This window comes from Canis aureus, chromosome 3, assembly GCF_053574225.1.
Source record: "Canis aureus isolate CA01 chromosome 3, VMU_Caureus_v.1.0, whole genome shotgun sequence".
Taxonomy (NCBI): Eukaryota; Metazoa; Chordata; class Mammalia; order Carnivora; family Canidae; genus Canis; species Canis aureus.
This window is the reverse complement of record NC_135613.1, coordinates 88,271,636-88,290,496: the sequence shown is the minus strand read 5'-3', so window position 1 is coordinate 88,290,496 and position 18,861 is coordinate 88,271,636. Positions and strand designations below refer to the sequence as shown.

General features: G+C 41.8%; 1 protein-coding gene and 1 pseudogene across 2 annotated transcripts in view; both read right to left on the bottom strand.

The window, feature by feature from the left end:
- LOC144311562 (beta-galactosidase-1-like protein 2) overlaps positions 1 to 17,398 on the bottom strand; it is an 85,037-nt gene extending 67,639 nt beyond the window's left edge. For both annotated transcript variants that reach the window (XM_077894252.1, XM_077894248.1), the window contains exon 1: positions 17,395 to 17,398. The gene's annotated coding sequence lies outside the window, so the exon portion shown is untranslated. The remainder of the gene's footprint in view (positions 1 to 17,394) is intronic.
- LOC144304761 (swi5-dependent recombination DNA repair protein 1 homolog) lies at positions 10,248 to 16,891 on the bottom strand (annotated as a pseudogene).
- Positions 17,399 to 18,861: the final 1,463 nt, after the last annotated feature.

Sequence of the window (18,861 nt, the reverse complement as noted above, 5' to 3'; positions counted from 1 at the left end):
TCAGCTTGGTCCAAGCTGACCACACAGAAAGACCTTGAACTCACTTCTTCCCATAGACATACAAAATCTACAGAGTCATATGGAACAATTTCCTCTGAAAAGAAACCCCAAAATTACTTCAGCAACTCCTAAATTTTAAGCAAATGAGAAAAAAACCCACACTGAAGTCAGTAGGGAAGTCTAAGACACAGTCTCCCCATAAGCCTCACCCCCGTAGTGACCCACAATCAGAAGCAGAATCAAAACTCTGAGCTTCTCTATGAGGAACAGCATGTTTGAACCTCACATTTGGCACTTCAACTTTTTTTAGTTCGTATTTAAATTCCAGTAAACATATAGTATAATGTTTTTTCAGGTGCACAGTTTACTAATTCAACATTACCTACAGCACTCAGTGCACATCATAAAATATGCACTCCCAGATCCCCATCATGTATTTAGCCCAACCCCTACTCCATCTCCCCTCTGGTAACCCTCAGTTCGTTACCTATAGTTAAGAATTGGTTTCTTGGCTTCCCTCTCTCTCTCTTTTTTCCTCGTGATAATTTGTTTGGTTTCTTAAATTGCATATATGAGCAAAATCATATGGTAAACCTTTCTCTGACTGATTTATTTCACTTGGCATAATACTCTCAACTTCCATCCACACATTGCAAACAGCAAGATTTCATTATTTTTTATGGCTGAGGCATATTCCATTGTATATAATATCCCATTTCTTTATCCCTTCATCAATCAATAGATATTTGGGCTCTTTCCATAGTTTGACTATTATAGAAAATGCTGTTATAAACATTGGGGTGCATGTGTCCCTTTGAATTAGTATATTTGTATTCTTTTGGTAAATACTTGGTAGTGCAATTGCGGGATCATAGGGTAGTTCTATTTTTAACTTTTTGATGGACCTCCATACTGTTTTCTGCAGTGCCTCCACCGTTTTCATTCCCACCACAGTGCAAGAGGGTTTCCCTTTCTCCACATCATCTCCAAAACCTGTTGTTTTTTGTGTTGTTGATTTTAGCCATTCTGACAGATGTGAAGTGATATCTCATTGTAGTTTTGATTTGTATTTCCCTGATAATGAGTGATGTTGACCATCTTTTCATGTGTCCATTGGCCATCTGTAGGTCTTCTTTGGAAAAATGTCTATTCATATCTTCTGCCCATTTTTTAATTGGATCATTTGTTTTTTGGGTGTTGAGTTTGATAAGTTCTTTTTTTTAAAAGATTTTATTTATTTATTCATGAGAGACACACAGAGAGAGGCAGAGACACAGGCAGAGGGAGAAGCAGGCTCCATGCAGGGAGCCTGACACAGGACTTGATCCCAGGAATCCAGGATCATGCCCTGAGCCAAAGCCAGGCACCAAACCGCTGAGCCACCCAGGGATCCCTGATAAGTTCTTTATATACTTTGGATATTAACCCTTTATCTGTTATGTCATTTTTGCAAATATCTTCTCCCATTCTGGAGGTTGCCTTTTAGTTTTGTTGGTTGTTTCCTTCTCTGTGCAAAAGCTTTATTTTCATGTAGTCCCAATAGTTTATTTTTGTTTTTGTTTCCCTTACCTCAGGTGACATATCTAGTATAATGTTGCTACATCCAATGTCAAAGAGGTTACTGCCTGTGTTGTCCTCTATGATTTTAGTGGTTTCATGACTCACATTTAGATTTTTAATCCATTTTGGATTTATTTCTGTGTACGGTATAAGAAAATGGTTCATTTTCATTCTTTTGCATGTTGGTACTTCAACTTTTAAGACCTGTACTGGAGAGATTAGCCCCCAAAGCATCTAGCTTATGTCAATGAGGCCCACAAACCTATAGCAAGCTGTGGAACAGTTCTTAAAGGGCTTGTATGTATGAACTCTTTCACCCCAGAGGCCATCACAGAGGTGCTAGATGACTGAAAAGCTCCTAGACTTTCTGTGGAAAATGCTTACTTGCTTATCCTAAAGCATTGGGCTGAGGTGCCTGGTTGGCTCAGTCAGTTAAGCATCTGACTCTTGTTTTCTCTCAGGTCATGATCTCAGGGTCATGAGATGAGCTGCACATCAGGCTCCATGCCCTGTTTAAGATTCTCTCTCAGGGCACCTGGGTGGCTCCATTAGTTAAGCATCTGCCTTCAGCCCAGGCCTGCTCCTAGGGTCCTGGGATTGAGTGCTGCATCAGGCATCCTGCTCACAGGGAGCCTGCTTCTCCCTCTCCTCCTCACTTGTTCTCTCTCTCTCTCTCAAATAAATAAAATCTTAAAAAAAAAAAAGACTCTCTATCTCCCTTTGCCCCTCCTCCTCCTCTTTAAAAAAAAAAAAAAGTATTGGCCTAAGGGGCTGAGGCATCTAATTTAACACATAACTAGAGGCCTGCTGAATAGTCTCCAAAGATGGATGCTGGTAGCTCCTGGGGAACAGCTTGCACCCTTTCCTAGCACAATTTTTGTGGCTGCTAGCCATGTGACGCCTCTAGATTATCTGGCTCCGATGACTAGCAGAGCTATGCTCTGGGTTCCATAGACTATAACAAATGGAGAAAGAATTCTTATCCAATCTCTCTCACAGTAGAGCAGAGAGGAAATATACCAAGACACCCAGCCATTCTTTGTTGTTGTCATTGTTTTTTAAAGATTTTATTCACTTATTCATGAGAGACGTAGAGGGAGAGAGAGAGGGAGAGACACAGGCAGAGGGAGAAGCAGGCTCCATGCAGGGAGCCTGATGTGGGACTCGATCTCGGACTCCGGGATCACGACCGGTGCAGAAGGCAGATGCTCAACCACTGAGCCACCCATGCATCCCCCCAGCCATTCTTTGAAAGAGTTCTATTGGCTTATCTTCATAGCTGTGGCCTGAGGGGTAGGCCTTTAAATAAACACATCTAAGGGCTGACTTTAATCTCCCCCCCCCCAGATCTCAGAAGGTGGTTGCTATTTTTACTCCTTCTGCCATGCTCCAGAGATCTGGTGTCTCCTAGGAGGGAGCTATACACACACTTGGTGCCCAAGTTTTTACATCGGCTACAGCAGCTTTCATGGCTGCTGCCCAGGGAATGCCCCTTGATCACCTACCTCTGATAGCCAGCAGGGTTTGTATTTGCGGGACTCCTAAGACTAACAAATGGAGAGATGTTAGCCCTCTCAGGGCACAATGCAAAAAGCAGGCAAACATATGCCCATTATTTCTGTGAACGTGAACTATTTGCTTGCCCTGGAGCTTCAGCCTAAGGGGCAGGCAACTAGAAGCCTACTAAGGTGTTCTCTGGGGACAGAGGCTGGTGGGTGCTATCTTTGAGTTCTTCCCCTACCTTTCCACAGGTCACTAGAATCTGTGAAAGAGGCCTATTAGCTTGTTTTCATAGCTGTGGCCTTAGGGGTAGGCTTGTAATTAATTAACATCCAGGGGCTGACTACAATGCTCTTCAGAGACTGGGGAGGCTGGAGGCGCCATCTTTACATTTTCCATCTGTCTCATGTGAGATTATTAGCATCTCCAAAAAAAAAGAGCTTGTGTACACATCTGGCACCCTGGTTTTTGTGGTGGCTACCCAGAGGATACATCTCTTGATAGCTTAGCTCTGGTGATCACCAGAGCTTCTTGTTTACTGGTTCAATGGGATGGTATCAAAGAAAGAAATTTTTAACTGGGCTGATAACCCAGTGGTAATAACCCCAGGGCTCAGTGCAGAGTGAGGAGACTGAAACTCCAACCACCAGTCTTCCCTTGAAAGAGGCATATTTGTACTTTAAAAGCTGATGCCCGGACACTAGGGTGGCTCAGTTGTTTGAGCATCCAACTCTTGTTTTTGGCTTAGGTCATGATCTCAGAGTGTGACATCGAGCTCTATGTTGGTCTCCATGCTCAGCGAGGAGTCTACTTGAGAGTCTCTTCTCTCTCTCTCCCTCTGCCCCTCCCCCCGCTCTCTCCCTCTCTCAATAATAGAGGAGTAAATTTTTTTTTTTAATAAAAGAATAAAAGCTGATGCCTGAGTGTCTGGCTCCCAGTCAGCGGGCATCTAGGTACTCAGATCTTCCCGTCTGGGACACTGACAGGTCTTGACACACCTTCACTAACTACTGGGGGCCACTAAAAAATAATGTAGGTGGCCTGGATAATGACAGAAGTTTGAGAGATAACTGAGAGCTAGGGCAGAGTTAAATGATTAGGTTTGTCTCCTACAAGAGACCACTCCTCAATACCAGAAGAGGTGTCTGTTTTTGAACAGAAACTGACATAGAGGGTCAAGGAAAATGAAGAAACAGGGATGCCTGGGTGGCTCAGCAGTTGGGTGGCTGCCTTCGACTCAGGTTATGATCCTGGGGTCTGGATTGAGTCCCACGTCAGGCTCCTGCAAAGATCCTGCTTCTCCCTCTGCCTATGTCTGTCTGTCTGTCTGTCTGTCTCTCTCATGAATAAATAAATAAATAAATCTTTAAAAAAAAGAAAATGAAGAAACAGAGAAATATGTTTCAAATAAAATAAGATAAAACTGAAACAGATCTTAATGAAATAGAAGATTTACCTGATAGAGAATTCAAATAAAAGTTATAAAGATGCTCACCAAGCTCAGGAGAAGAGTGAATGAAAAAAAGTAAAAATTTCAACAGAGAAGATAAAAGAAAGTACCAAATTGAAGTCATAAGGTTAAAAAAATAAACTTTAAAAAATGCAGTTGAGGGGTTAAACAATAGAATAGATGAAGCAAAAGAAAGGATCAGTGAATTTGAAAACAGAGCAGTAGAACCAATCTAATAGGAGCAGCAAAAAGAAAATGAATGCAAAAGGGTGAAGATAGGGATCCCTGGGTGGCGCAGCGGTTTGGCGCCTGCCTTTGGCCCAGGGCGCGATCCTGGAGACCCGGGATCGAATCCCACGTCGGGCTCCCGGTGCATGGAGCCTGCTTCTCCCTCTGCCTGTGTCTCTGCCTCTCTCTCTCTCTCTGTGTGTGTGACTATCATGAATAAAAAAAAAAAAAAAAATTAAAAAAAAAAAGGGTGAAGATACCATAAGGGACATATTTAACAATATTGGACCAACAGTGGCATTATAGTGGTCCCAGGAAGAGAAGAGAGGGAGAAAAGGGCAGAAAACTTATTTGAAGAGATTACAGCTGAATATCTCCCTACTTTGCAAAAAAAGAGCAAAGATATCCAAAGGGGTTTATATGACAATATTAAGCTGGCTATCATTTGCATTATAAGTGTCTGAGAAAGAGAAAATAGAACTCAAAAATTTATGGCAGAAACCCTTCCTTTTTTTTTTTTAATTTGTAACATTTTAATTCTGGTCATTTTCTTTCTTTTTTAAAATTTATTTTTAATAAATTAATTTTTTATTGGTGTTCAATTTACCAACATACAGAATAACACCCAGTGCTCATCCCGTCAAGTGCCCACCTCAGTGCCCGTCACCCATTCACTCCCACCCCCTGCCCTCCTCCCCTTCCACCACCCCTAGTTCGTTTCCCAGAGTTAGGAGTCTTTATGTTCTGTCTCCCTCTCTGATATTTCCCACACATTTCTTCTCCCTTCCCTTATATTCCCTTTCACTATTATTTATATTCCCCAAATGAATGAGAACATATAATGTTTGTCCTTCTCCGATTGACTTATTTCACTCAGCATAATACCCTCCAGTTCCATCCACGTTGAAGCAAATGGTGGGTATTTGTCGTTTCTAATGGCTGAAGAATATTCCATCGTATACATAAACCACATCTTCTTTATCCATCATCTTTCGATGGACACCGAGGCTCCTCCCACAGTTTGGCTATTGTGGACATTCTGCTATAAACATCGGGGTGCAGGTGTCCTGGCGTTTCACTGCATCTGTATCTTTGGGGTAAATCCCCAGCAGTGCAGTTGCTGGGTCGTAGGGCAGGTCTATTTTTAACTCTTTGAGGAACCTCCACAGTTTTCCAGAGTGGCTGCACCAGTTCACATTCCCACCAACAGTGTAAGAGGGTTGGTTCCCTTTTCTCCGCATCCTCTCCAACATTTGTTGTTTCTTGCCTTGTTAATTTTCCCCATTCTCACTGGTGTGAGGTGGTATCTCATTGTGGTTTTGATTTGTATTTCCCTGATGGCAAGTGATGCAGAGCATTTTCTCATGTGCATGTTGGCCGTGTCTATGTCTTCCTCTGTGAGATTTCTCTTCATGTCTTTTGCCCATTTCATGATTGGATTGTTTGTTGGCAGAAACCCTTCCTATTATGGAGAAGGAAACAAACATCCAAATCAAGGAATCTTAGAAAATTCCAAAGAAGATAAACCCCAACAGATCTCTACCAAGACACATTATAATTAAAAGATCGGAAGTTGGGATCCCTGGGTAGTGCAACAGTTTGGTGTCTGCCTTTGGCCCAGGGCATGATCCTGGAGACCCAGGATCGAGTCCCATATCGGGCTCCCTGCATGGAGCCTGCTTCTCCCTCTGCCTGGGTCTCTGTCTCTCTCTCTCTCTTTCCCTGTGTTTCTCATGAATAAATAAATAAAATCTTAAAAAAAAAAAGATCAGAATTTAAAAAAGAAAAAGAGAATTAAAAAGTAGTAAGAGAAAAACTAGTTACATACAAGGGAATAACCATAAGACTATCAGGAGATTATTTGCAAAAACTCTGTAGGCCAGAAGGCAGTGGCATGATATACTCACAATGCTGAAAGAAAAAAAATATTTCAGCAAAGTTGTTCTTCAAAATTGAAAGAGGGATAAAGAGTTTTCCAGATAAGTGAAAGCTAAAGGAGTTCATCACCACTAAATGGGCTTCTAGGGTAAGGGTTTAAAGGGCTTCTTGAAGCTGACACAAAAGAGCACTAATGGGTAAAGGGAAAATATATAAAAGTGTATATTTCACTCCTAAAGGTAAATACATAGCAAAATTCATAATAATCTAATGCTGTAAATGTGGTAGGTTAATTACTTACAAACCAGCATGAAGGTTAAATAAATAGTAGTAAAAATAACTAAAATGACAACAACCTGTTAAGGAATGGACAGATAGAAAGATGTGAATTATGACATCAAAAACATAAAATGTAGAGGGGGAGAATAAAAATTCAAAGCTTTAGAATGCATTCAAACTTGAGTTATTATCAGATAAGTTATCATTAACATATCTTGTTTTATGTAAGCTTCATGGCAACTACAAAGCAAAATCCTATAGTAGAAACAAAGACAAAGATAAAGAGGAATCTAAGCAAAACATTACAGAAAATCATCAAATCAGAAAATAATAAAAGAGGGGCACCTGAGTGGCTCAGTGGTTGAGTGTTTGCCTTCAGCTCAGGGTGTGATCCTGGGGTCCTGAGATCAAGTCCCCACAGGGATCCTGCTTCTCCCTCTGCCTGGGTCTCTGCCTCTCTCTGTGTGTCTCTCAGGAATAAATAAGTAAAATCTTTAAGAAAAAGAAAAGAACAAAAAAAGAAATCACAAAACAGCCAGAAAATAATTAACAAAATGATAAGTCCATACTTATTTATAATTCTTTTACATGTAAACAAATTAAATTCTCCAAACAAAAGACAGAGTGACTGAATGGATTTTAAAAATAAGATCCAGGGGCACCAGGGTGGCTCAGTATGTCAAGCATCCAACTCTTGATTTTGGCTCAGGTCATGACCTCAGGGTCATGAGATAGATCCCTGTATCCATTTCCATGCTGGGCATGGAACCTGCTTAAGATTCTCTCTCTCCCTCTGCCCTTCTATCCCCCTATTCTCTATAAAACAAAAACACCCCAAGATTAATTTATTATTTTATTAATTCCAGTATAGTTAGCATACAGTGCTATATTCATTTCAGATGTGCATAGAGGGATTCAACAATTCCATAACCTTCCAGCACTCTCCATAACATGTGCATGCTCTAATCCCCATCACTTACTTCACCCACCACCCTCTTTCCTCTGGTTAGTAACTATCAGTTTGTTCCCTATATTTAACACTGTATCTTGGTTCCTCTCTCTCTCTCTCTCCTTTGCTCATTTGTTTTGTTTCTTAAATTCCACAGAAGACTGAAATCATATGGTATTTGTCTTCCTCTGACTATTTACTTAGCATTGTACTCTGTATCTCCATCCATGTCATTGCAAATAATAATATTTCATTCTTTTTATGGCAGAATACTATTCCATTGCATATATATACCACTTCTTTATCCAGTCATCTATTAGTGGATACCTAGGATGCTTCCATAATTTGGCTATTGTAAAAATGCTGCTATAAACATTGGGGTGCATGTACCCCTTTATATATGTATTTTTATATCCTTTGGGTAAATACCCAGTAGTGCAATTGCTGGGTCAGAGGGTAGCTCTATTTTTAACTTTTTAGGAACCTCCATACTGTTTTTCAGAGTGGATGCACCAGTTCACATTCCCACCAACAGTGCAAGAAGGTTCCCCGTTCTCCACATCCTCTCCAACATCTGTTGTTTCTTATGTTAATTTTAGCCATTCTGACAGGTATGAGGTGATATCTCATTATGATTTTGATTTGTATAAGCATGTTTAGATAACTGTTAATATATTGCTATATATATATAGCTTTCACAGAGCAAAATATATATATATATATATATGGCTTTCACAGAGCAAAAACTCATCATTTTGATGAAGCCTAATTTATCAATTTTTTCTTTTACGGATTTCACTTTTGGTGTTAAGTCTAAGAATTTTTTGCCTAGACCTACATCCTGAAATATTTCTTCTATATTTTTTACCAAAAGTTTTATAGTTTTATGTTTAACATTTAAATCAGTAATTCATTTTGAGTCTGGCATCCTGCCCAAGTGTATCCCAAACTTTTACACTGTCCCTACTGTCTCAGAACAGAAAGTCAATTCAAACTAGATGTTTTAGTGTTTGCATTTTTTTTTTAAAGATTTTTTATTTATTTATTCATGATAGTCACAGAGAGAGAGAGAGAGAGAGGCAGAGACACAGGCAGAGGGAGAAGCAGGCTCCATGCACCGGGAGCCCGACGTGGGATTCGATCCCGGGTCTCCAGGATCGCGCCCTGGGCCAAAGGCAGGCGCCAAACCGCTGCGCCACCCAGGGATCCCCAAGTGTTTGCATTTTATATTTTGATATCTCTCTTAAAAATTTTAATATTAGTATTAATAATAATCAGTATTATCAGTACTGATTATTATATTAATATTTGCATTGGTATTAATAATTTTTATATATTAACATTGATTTTATATATTATTTTATTTTATTTTTTATTATTTTATATCAGTATTATGACTACCTTGTGGGGTGAAAATTTATTATTTTAAAATCTGGAATATGGACAAATATTTACCAATTTTGTCTTACTTGGTATCTCAATTGTCAACTTAGACAAGATTCAAGTTTGCTGAAAAGGAAATAAGCATACTAATTTGACCAAACAAGAATATTAAATGTTTAACCAAATATGAATATTGATTTAACCCAAAATCATGGTATAACTGTACTGGGAAGATAAGTAGACAGAAAGACTATGTGAATGAGTAGAAGGAGTGCAGGAGCCAAAAATTCTAATTTTTTATATTAAGAAATAATAAATTAACTCAAAATTAAAAATCAATGCATAGGAATTTAAGGATGTTACTTAGAAACCTGGAGATAGTAACTGGAAGAAATAGGTGAAAGTTTTGAAAATGACTCTGTAGAACAGTGGAGAGAGATGGGGAAGAGGCTACAGTTTTCATTAAAAGCCTTGTGAAATTATTTGACTTATATTATTATTTACCCATGTAACTTTGATAACGTACTTGAGGAAAAAAAAAAAAAAGGAACAAGTTACCAAAAGCAACTCTGCACCATGTCGTGCTATTTTCTGATATTGGACCATTGATGTTAAGAACAGTGGCTACTTGAGTTTTTTCTACGGGCAATGGACTAGAAAATAAAAGTGATCCGCAGACCAAAGAACGCCGCAAGCTCCCATGCTTCAGTGGGCCCACCTGCAGGCATGCATGTGTGGAAAAGATAACAGCGATCTTCTGGTGAATTCGGACGCCCCTTCCTAGTTAGAGCCTACGCGCCCAGGAATGTGTGGAAACTGATACCGAGAGCTCCCCCACAAGTGGGGGTCTGTCAGTTTATGTGTGGCATAGGGTGACCCACCGGAGAATCAGCAGCGCTGGAAAAGAACGGGCCATGGGTAGATCTGGTTTACCCATAGAGAATTCTACCACAAGACCTTAAAACAACCGGCATCCATTTTTATGGGGAAAAGGACTCAGTTATCTCTGAGGTTGACATGCTAACACTTGAGGAAACAGAATGCTTGTTTCAAGGCAGAGGAGGAGGTTCTGAGAGGCTGCAGGGTTGGAGGCAGCTCTCGTTGGGTTGTTAGCTCCCATTCAGAAAGGTCAGGCACCAGAGACAGGTCGCAGGGGGCAGGTGAGGGCACAGGAGGCCTCAGCTCCAGGAAGGCTTCACTGGGGTCCGGGGCCTTCCCTCCTGCAAGCCCCCAGAAGAGGTCCCCTTTAAAGTGGCTCTGGGCGGACCTCGGCCAGCCACGCTCCCCGCGGGTGGCACGTGCCACCTCGGGCCTGAGGGCTCTGACCCCAGCCCAAGGAGCTAATCCTTAGTGATGGCAAGTGATGCGGTAAGTGCTTTGAGGCCAAGAACCACATTTTAGGCATTTCTGTATCCCTGAATTCTCTCCCCACGCCAGGACAAGTGTGCGCATTTCCTTTATCCAGCACTTATCCAACAAATAAACAAGTGTTGCTTTCAGCTGAATATGCAAGTGTTATCAGGACACTGGTTTGTATGTCACAGAAAATACTCTATTGCCTACCAACTTTTCCCATCCCAGGAAAATAACTGCTGGTAATGAAGTAATTGTTCAGTCAGCAGGGTCCTGTACAAAAATCCTTGTCTTTTAATCAAAACTTCAAACTTGAGTTCTATTAATTTCCCAAGTTACTAAATTTGTCAATTCCTAACAGTAAAAAAGATGCCTATTATAATAGTTCACATTTGTTATGGGAAGATTTTTTAAGTTGCTGTTTCCAAGAATTAATCAAATCTAATGGAAAATTAACACAAATATCAAAGATTGAGTTTTTTAAAAATTAAAATAAAAACCAACTTGTGGGACCCAATCCGGACCTAGTTTAGTGCCCTGGGTAGATGGTATTCAATAACGTAGTGCTCACTATGTAAGAAGACTTAATAGCTCAAAAGAAAGAAAAAGAGAGAATGCGGATAACAAATGGAATTCAAGGGGCACCTGGGTGGCTCAGCGTTTGAGCGTCTGCCTTTGGCTCAGAGCATGACCCTGGGGTCCTATATACTCTCTATGCCCTCCAGTGTTAACATCCACCAGCAGCAGAGTACATTTGTCACAAATGGTAAACCAAACTGACACAACATTATCGCTCAGAGTCCATGGTTTGCATTAGGGTTCACTCTTGGTGTTGTACATGCTGTGGATCTGCAGAAGTGTATAATGACATGTTTCCATCATTACTCTATCATATAGAGTATTTTCAACTGCCCTCAAAATCCCCTCGGCTCCACCTAACTGTCCCTCTCTCCCACTCCCCAACCCCTGTCTCCATAATTTTGTCCTTTTAAGAACATCATATAGTTGAAGTCATACACTATGGAGGCTTTTCAGATTGGTTTCTTTGACCTAGTAATATGCATATCAGTTTCTTCCATGTCTTTTCACGGCTTGATAGCTCCTTGCCACCTCATGCTTTGTAAAAGAAAAATCTATGTATTTAAGTCATAAGTATATATATGTATATGAACATTTGGAGCATATGAACAAGTTTATCTGCTAGACCATCCAGATGGAAATATGTGGTAAATGGATGGAAACAAGGTTTATAAACTTAGGAGAGAGGTAGGCATTTTTAGACCAGTTTAGGTTTAGATATTCACCAGACTGAACTATTTTTTAGCATTTAAAATAAAACTTGTGTTAAATTGGTTTCACAGGTAGAATTTAGTGATTCACCAAATGCATATCACACCCAGTGCTCATTACATCAAGAGCCCTGCTTAATGCCCATCACTCAATTACCCCATCTCCTCACCCACCTCCCCTCCAGCAACCCTGTTTGTTTCCTGGAGTTCATTATCTCTTATGGTTTGCCTCCCTCTCAATTTTCATCCTATTTTATTTTTCCTTCCCTTCTCCTATGTTCACCTGTTTTGTTTATTAAATTTCCCATGAGTAAAATCATATGGTATTTGTCTTTCTCTGACTTATTTCATTTAGCATAATACCCTCTAGTTCCATCCATGTCATTGCAAATGGCAAGATTTCATTCTTTCTGATGGCTGAGTAATATTCCATTATATATATATATACACACATATATATGTGTATATATATATATATACATATATATATATACATATATATATATATATATTCTGGGACACTGGGATGCATGTGTCCCTTCGAATCACTATGTTTGTATCCTTTGGATAAATACCTAGTAGTGCAATTGCTAGATTGCAGAGCATCTCTATTTTTGACTTCTTGAGGAACCTCCATACTGTTTCCCAGAGTGGCTGCACCAGTTTGCATTCCCCCAACAGTGTAGGAGGGTTCCCCTTTCTCTACATCCTCACCAATGTCTATTGTTTCCTGAGATGTTAATTTTAGCCATCTAACCAATGTCAAGTGGTAAAAAATATAACTTTTTTTTTTTACCACAGTAAACAAAACAATGTATTAAAACTGACTTCCAGAGATGCCCAAATTATTTTTTAAACATGATTTAATTTTTCCCCTTTTCTTTAAATGTTGAGTTTTCTTTAACAAATTTATACAAAGTGTTAAATTTTCACTTTAGAATTTAGTTTATAGTTATATGACAGAGTGCCCTAAACTGTTTTTCATCAAGATATCTTTTTCTAAGTCCTAATTGTTTCTATCTTCCTTTTAAAATGTATTAAGTATCTTATAAGTTGTCATTCTCAAAAATATTCTGGAGGAAAAATTTTTGAATTAAGTACCCATAAATTCTTCATTTCTGTTATAATATAGCAATTTATCATCTAACCCACAGTGGTCTATCAATGGAGTCAGGCTGAGTTTCTCGTTCTCCTTTATGAATAACCGGCTGCAATTCATAAAGCAACAGCTGGCTCCAGAATCTCCACTTTATGAACAACTGTAACTGAGACAGGTCATTCATTGAGCTATACATTTTGACCAGTTTTCATCTCTGAAGAAGGTCTTCTTTCTTCTGAATCTGCTTCACTAGTTTTGCTTTTTCTTCACTAAATCCTTGTTTGGGAAGATCCTCATTCTCAGAGTCACTTGGGAGATCATTTCGTGACCAGTATCAACTGATTTAGGTACATATACTGATATTATTGAAGGTATTTCCCAAATATGTATTTTCTTCAAATTCACTGTCAATGTGCTTAAAATTTTCTTAAAATTCCAGTTTTCTGGAGATCCCTGGATGGCTCAGAGGTTTAGCGCCTGCCTTCAGCCCAGGGCATGGTCCTGGAGGCCTGGGATTGAGTCCCATGCCAGGCTCCCTGTGTGGAGCCTGCTTCTCCCTCTGCCTGTGTCTCTGCCTCTCTCTCTTTCTCTCTCTGTGTCTCTCATGAATAAATAAATAAAATCTTAAAAAAAATAAAAAATAAAATAAAATTCCAGTTTTCTTCTGTCGAATGCTGGTTTTTTTTTTTTTTTTTCTGAAAAAGTCTGACCAGCTTCTTCATTTTCTACTTTAAGATGTTTTACTACACTGTAACAGAAATTAAAGGAAGATCTAGTTTTCCTTAATCATCCTCTAAGTGTTGCAGTCATAGGCTAGAAATATCGAATAGTTCCACTGGAAGAACTAAGATATTTCTCCTTGTTTTCTTGAACTGCTCGTATGGAGAATGCAGAGATGGTGGGTTGGCACAGGCCTGTGGTACACTAGTAAAATCAGAGCTGAGTCAGATAGACTTTCTACCTTGAAAATTAAATCTTGGTTGGGATGTCCTGGTGGCTCAGCGGTTGAGCATCTGCCTTCGGCCCAGGGCGTGACCCCAGGGTCCTGGGATCGAGTTCCGCATGGGGGTCCTGTGAGGAGCCTGCTTCTCCCTCTGCCTGGGTCTCTGCCTCTCTCTCTCTATGTGTGTCTCTCATGAATAAATAAATAAAATCTTTAAAAAAATGAAATCTTGAGTTCTTCCTAAATAAAACTGTTGGTCCAAAGCTGACTACTAGTTTTTTTCAGGACAAATTAACTAGCTAACATCTTATATAAACAAGACCTTTGTTTTTCTCTATCAAAATATCCTCAGATCTGTGGAGAATAACAGTTGTGGAATTCTTCAGGAATTCTATAATTTCACTACTCCAGGTTTATAATGAAAGGAAATAAAACTGAAATCTCCACTCAAAAAAACATAATTATATTTGTCATAGTTCCCTAAACCCTAAAAACGGTGTAGCTAGCTAGAATCAATGACCATTCAGACCTGAGGAACAAGGAACACAGGCCCAGATAAATTTATGCCTGTCTGCATCGTTTAAGTAGCAAACAGACCCTGTAAAGTTTGTTTGTTTCTTCAAACAAAGGTGTCAACTTTACTGGAAAAAATAAAAAAACAGAGGAGGGGTCCTCTCTTCCCTCTCACCACTGCAGAAAATCCACACTAGCCCTTGAGAGACCCCGGGAAGGTAGCATTGAGAGATCTTCTGACTGGGGAAATGAAGCTCTACTCCACTCTACAACCCACCCCCGAAGCCAAAGAAATGTGTGTGTGTGTGTGTGTTTAAATTAATTTTTTAATAGAATTTCTACCCCCAGTGTTGGGCTCACACTCATGACAGAGAGATCAAGTCACATACTTTACTGACTAAGCTAGGCAGGTGCCCCAAAGAAATATACTTTATCTACTCACTTTGCAAATAAAATCTTATCCTCTTGATATCTTGGTTATTCACAGTCTAGTTGCAACTTAGGAACAAAGTTTTCTAAATATTTACTTTAGCTTAATATTCAGCAGAGTGTTGACAAGTATGAGAAATGCTGTGCATCCACCGCTACTGTTCACTGAGAGAGGGAAGAAGGAATGAAGGAAAGAAGAGAGACATGACACCAAGGAAAACCAGGAGGACATTGTCCTGCTTTCTGCTTTCTTTTGCTATTTACAACACAAACTGAGAGTTTCAAGTTCCTTTAAAGAAGTGAAATATGAAAATAGAGGGAAATTGACTGCTTTTATTCTTCTTTAACACTATTCACACCCTCCTTCTTTTTAATTCTCCACAGAACAACAAACATGATCAAACCATCTCACTCCTCCCCATACGTAAAACCCATGTGATGGCTTCTCAGAGCACTTGAGGATAAAAACCCAAATGCCCTGCTTTCCCCAAAAGGCTTATCTCTATAGGACCAAGAGCTTATTTGGGCCTAGGTTGAAAACAAACACTTCTGGTGATTTGTTTGATAGTTACCGTAGTTGGTGGGCTGCTTTCTGGATGACCGGATCTCAATAATTCATATAGACTTTGTCCCTCTCATCCTGAGCCCCTGCCTCCTGGCCATCTCTCCAGTGACTCCCTCTTTCTGATTTTCCTACAGCCACTCAAATCTGTTTTCCTTTCCTCACACACGTTAGTCTCTTGTGACTTGGCCAAAAGTGTGTGCTATCTTCTCAATCTGAACTATTCTCCCTCCCATCCTTCAAGAGGCTACCTTCCTCTGAAGGATTCTGTTCCTAAACTAGCTTCCTCCCTGCATCCCCCACTTTCTCTTTCCCAACCCTTTGTTTCCTCCATCATACTTATCAAACTTCAAGTGATTTTGTCTATTTACTTTTTTACATCTGTCTCTTGACAACAGGGACAGCATCTGGTCACCTGTTGACGTGGCCCATTATAGACCCTGGCACATCACCTGGCATTTTATAGACTCCCAATTAAGTATCTGTTGAGTGAATACATAATTTAAGAAGCCACTTAATTAAGATGGAGTCCCCCTGAGTCAGGAGAAACAACATCAGTGACGAAGATGAAGAAAGCTCTGAATAATGTTGGGAAAAGAAGGTACAGTTTGGGGTCAGTAAGCAGCCAGGGACTGTCTTTAGTGACTCAAAAAAAATGCAGTCATTTAGAAGAATAAACTTTGATCTTTGTAAAATGATTCATCTTCCCTTAGGCTAAAGAAGCAGACATGCTTTGCCAGGATTATAATGGAAATTGAATGCAGCTCGGCCACACACTTCTCATACCGATACTTTGCCCTTGAGGATATCATGCCTACTAATTTTACTCATCAAAGATGATAGTAATAAAAATTACTAGATCCAAAAGGACTGCATGCTTAGATGCTTCAGAAGATGGGCCCATGTACTTATTTCTGTAGTTTTAGGAAATGAAGAATCTAGAGGCTGAATTGACATAGTTGGATCCTCTGTATCTATAAACCATAACCATCCTAATCTAGAGCTGTCTATAATTGGATGAGGTTGAACTTTGGTTTATAAGAGAATTGCCCAGGAAATCTCATAAAACTGTTCATAGCTAAGAAAAAGTTGATGGCAAAATATAAGTATTACTCTTTTTGCCCAGACATCCCTTAAATATTATTTAAAAAAAAAGAAGAAGGCTGAGGTTCAGGTCATATCCCACTGAATCTCCTCAAAAAGGACATTTCCTGGTCAACAGCAGAGAATCTATGGAGGAGCTGAGACTTCATTCTAGCGTGGGGTAGTTTGAGTTGAGAGAAACCCAAGCGGGGTTGGAGGAGAGGAGCAAAAAGTTCTCAGCTGTGAAAATACTACATATTTAGAAGATCAATGACCCACTAACCCACCAGCTGTGTATGAAACACCCCCAAATACTACTGCCATTATTCTTACTGAAAAGGTGTCAGGTTCTGGGTCAGCCAACGCAGGGTGGCCGAAGGGCTGCTTGTCCATCAACAAGAGATGGCCTACAAATGGTAAGAACAGGTAAGATGAATTGCAGATAATTCTTGGGGAAAATACCTCTGGAACGTAGCTCTTCCTCACAGGAAATATATGCTGGATCTTCCCATCAAGGAGAAAACTGAAGTCCAACCCATGTCCTCTGTGAGTGAGCAATCCCCTCCCTCGGGCCCAGAGAGGTCTGGGTGATGGGTGGTGACTTGACAGGATGGAAGAGCACAGGTAGGAAGAAATTAGAGCACCAAGCGCAGCTGGGGGGGGGGGGGGGCGGCCAGTGGGCGGAGCCCCCCCCCCCCCACGGCCCCAGGTCCCCTGGAGAAGGTCAAACCATCCCCAACGCCTGTCGGCTGCACCCGGGGTCTAAGGAGAGGCCAGCAGGGCGCTCAGAGAGAAGGGTTTTCACTTCTAGCCACGGAGAAGGCCGGACAAACTAAACAAGAACCCGGGTGGGGGGAGCCTGGGCAGGAGAGCCCCGCCGCAGCCGGGGACTTTACCTGCGCCCCGGATTCCCCGGGGAAGGGCGCTCAGCGGGGAACTGGGCACCGGGAGGGGCGCGGGGGCAGCGCATCCCCACGGCAGGGAGCTCGGTGCAGGGCTGGGCCGCGCCGGGGGCCTGGGGAGAGGCCGGTGGGGGGAGGGGGGAGAAGGGGGAGGGGGAGGGGGCTGCCCTGCTGCCTTGGGGGCGCCCCGGGAAGGCGAGTCCAGCAGCGCAGGCCCCGGAGCCCAGGGGCGGGGGACACTGCCCCGATCCTGCGGTTCCCCGGGTGGGGGGGGACACACGATGAGGGGATGCTCCTGCCGGGGGGAGTCGGGGAGGGCCCAGGACGGCGGGGAACTCCTATGGGGGGGAGGGGGGAAGGCCCAGAACCACAGGGATGCTCCTGTGGGAGGGAGGCGGGAGGACACAGGACGGCAGCGGGGAGCTCCTGGGGGGGAGGGGAGGGCCCAGGACCACGGGGATGCTCCTGCAGGGGGGGAGGGAGGAGGGCACAGGATGCGGGGACCCTCCTGCCGCCGGGTGCCCCGAGCCATGCAGGTCAGCGCCCCCACCCCAGAGCATCCAGGCCCCTGCGGACTGGGAGCTGCAGTAGTTACTGGGGGAGCTGACCCCAGGGCTGGAGAGCTGGCCGCCGCCAGTGGGGTTGTACCTCCCGGTGTCACCCTGTGCCTAGGACGGAGCAGGCCTCACAGGGGAAACAGCTCCCACTGAGCCCGGCACCTGGGGGAGGGGGGGACAGCTCCCCAGGTGCACACACCTGAGAATCAGCGCAGCAGCCCCGGACCCAGAGACTAGCGCAAAGGTCAGGGGAGGAGCAAGTTCTGGACCAAGCAGCGCTGGGAAGCTCCAGGGGACACTGAGGGATATACAGTATATAGAACCAGAGGGGACCCCTCCTAACTTTTTTCCTTTTTCCAGTACAACTCGTTTTTATATCAGACTATAAATTTCCAATTTTTTTCTCTTTTCCCACCTTATCTACAATATTTACCGCCTCTTAATTTTTAAGTTTCTTCCTTTCTGACTTTTGTATTTCTACAATTACATGTCTTATATATATTTTCCACTTCTAGATTCCCTTCAACATCTCAACTTATTTTGGGAGATATACAAGAGATGGGTTTTTGTTTTGTGTTTTTTTTTTCTCTGCCTCATTTTTTTCTATAGTGGTGGAAGTTAATACCTTCTAAAACATGACCAGCATGCACCCAGAACCAAGTGGTGTATCATGCTGGTTCATTCTGTGAGATTCCTCATTCCCATTCTGCCCCCCTCTTTTATCCTGTTTATGTTTTGGTGGTCAGTGTTGGGGCCCTCTACAAGTATTGCTGGTTTATATAAATTTGGGACTAAGCATCTTCTAACACAGAACTTAATAAACTCAGAAACAAGAGGATCACCCTCCAGGACCCCTCAGGTAGATGACATTCTCCCTCCACAACAACTTTGTCACCACCATCAT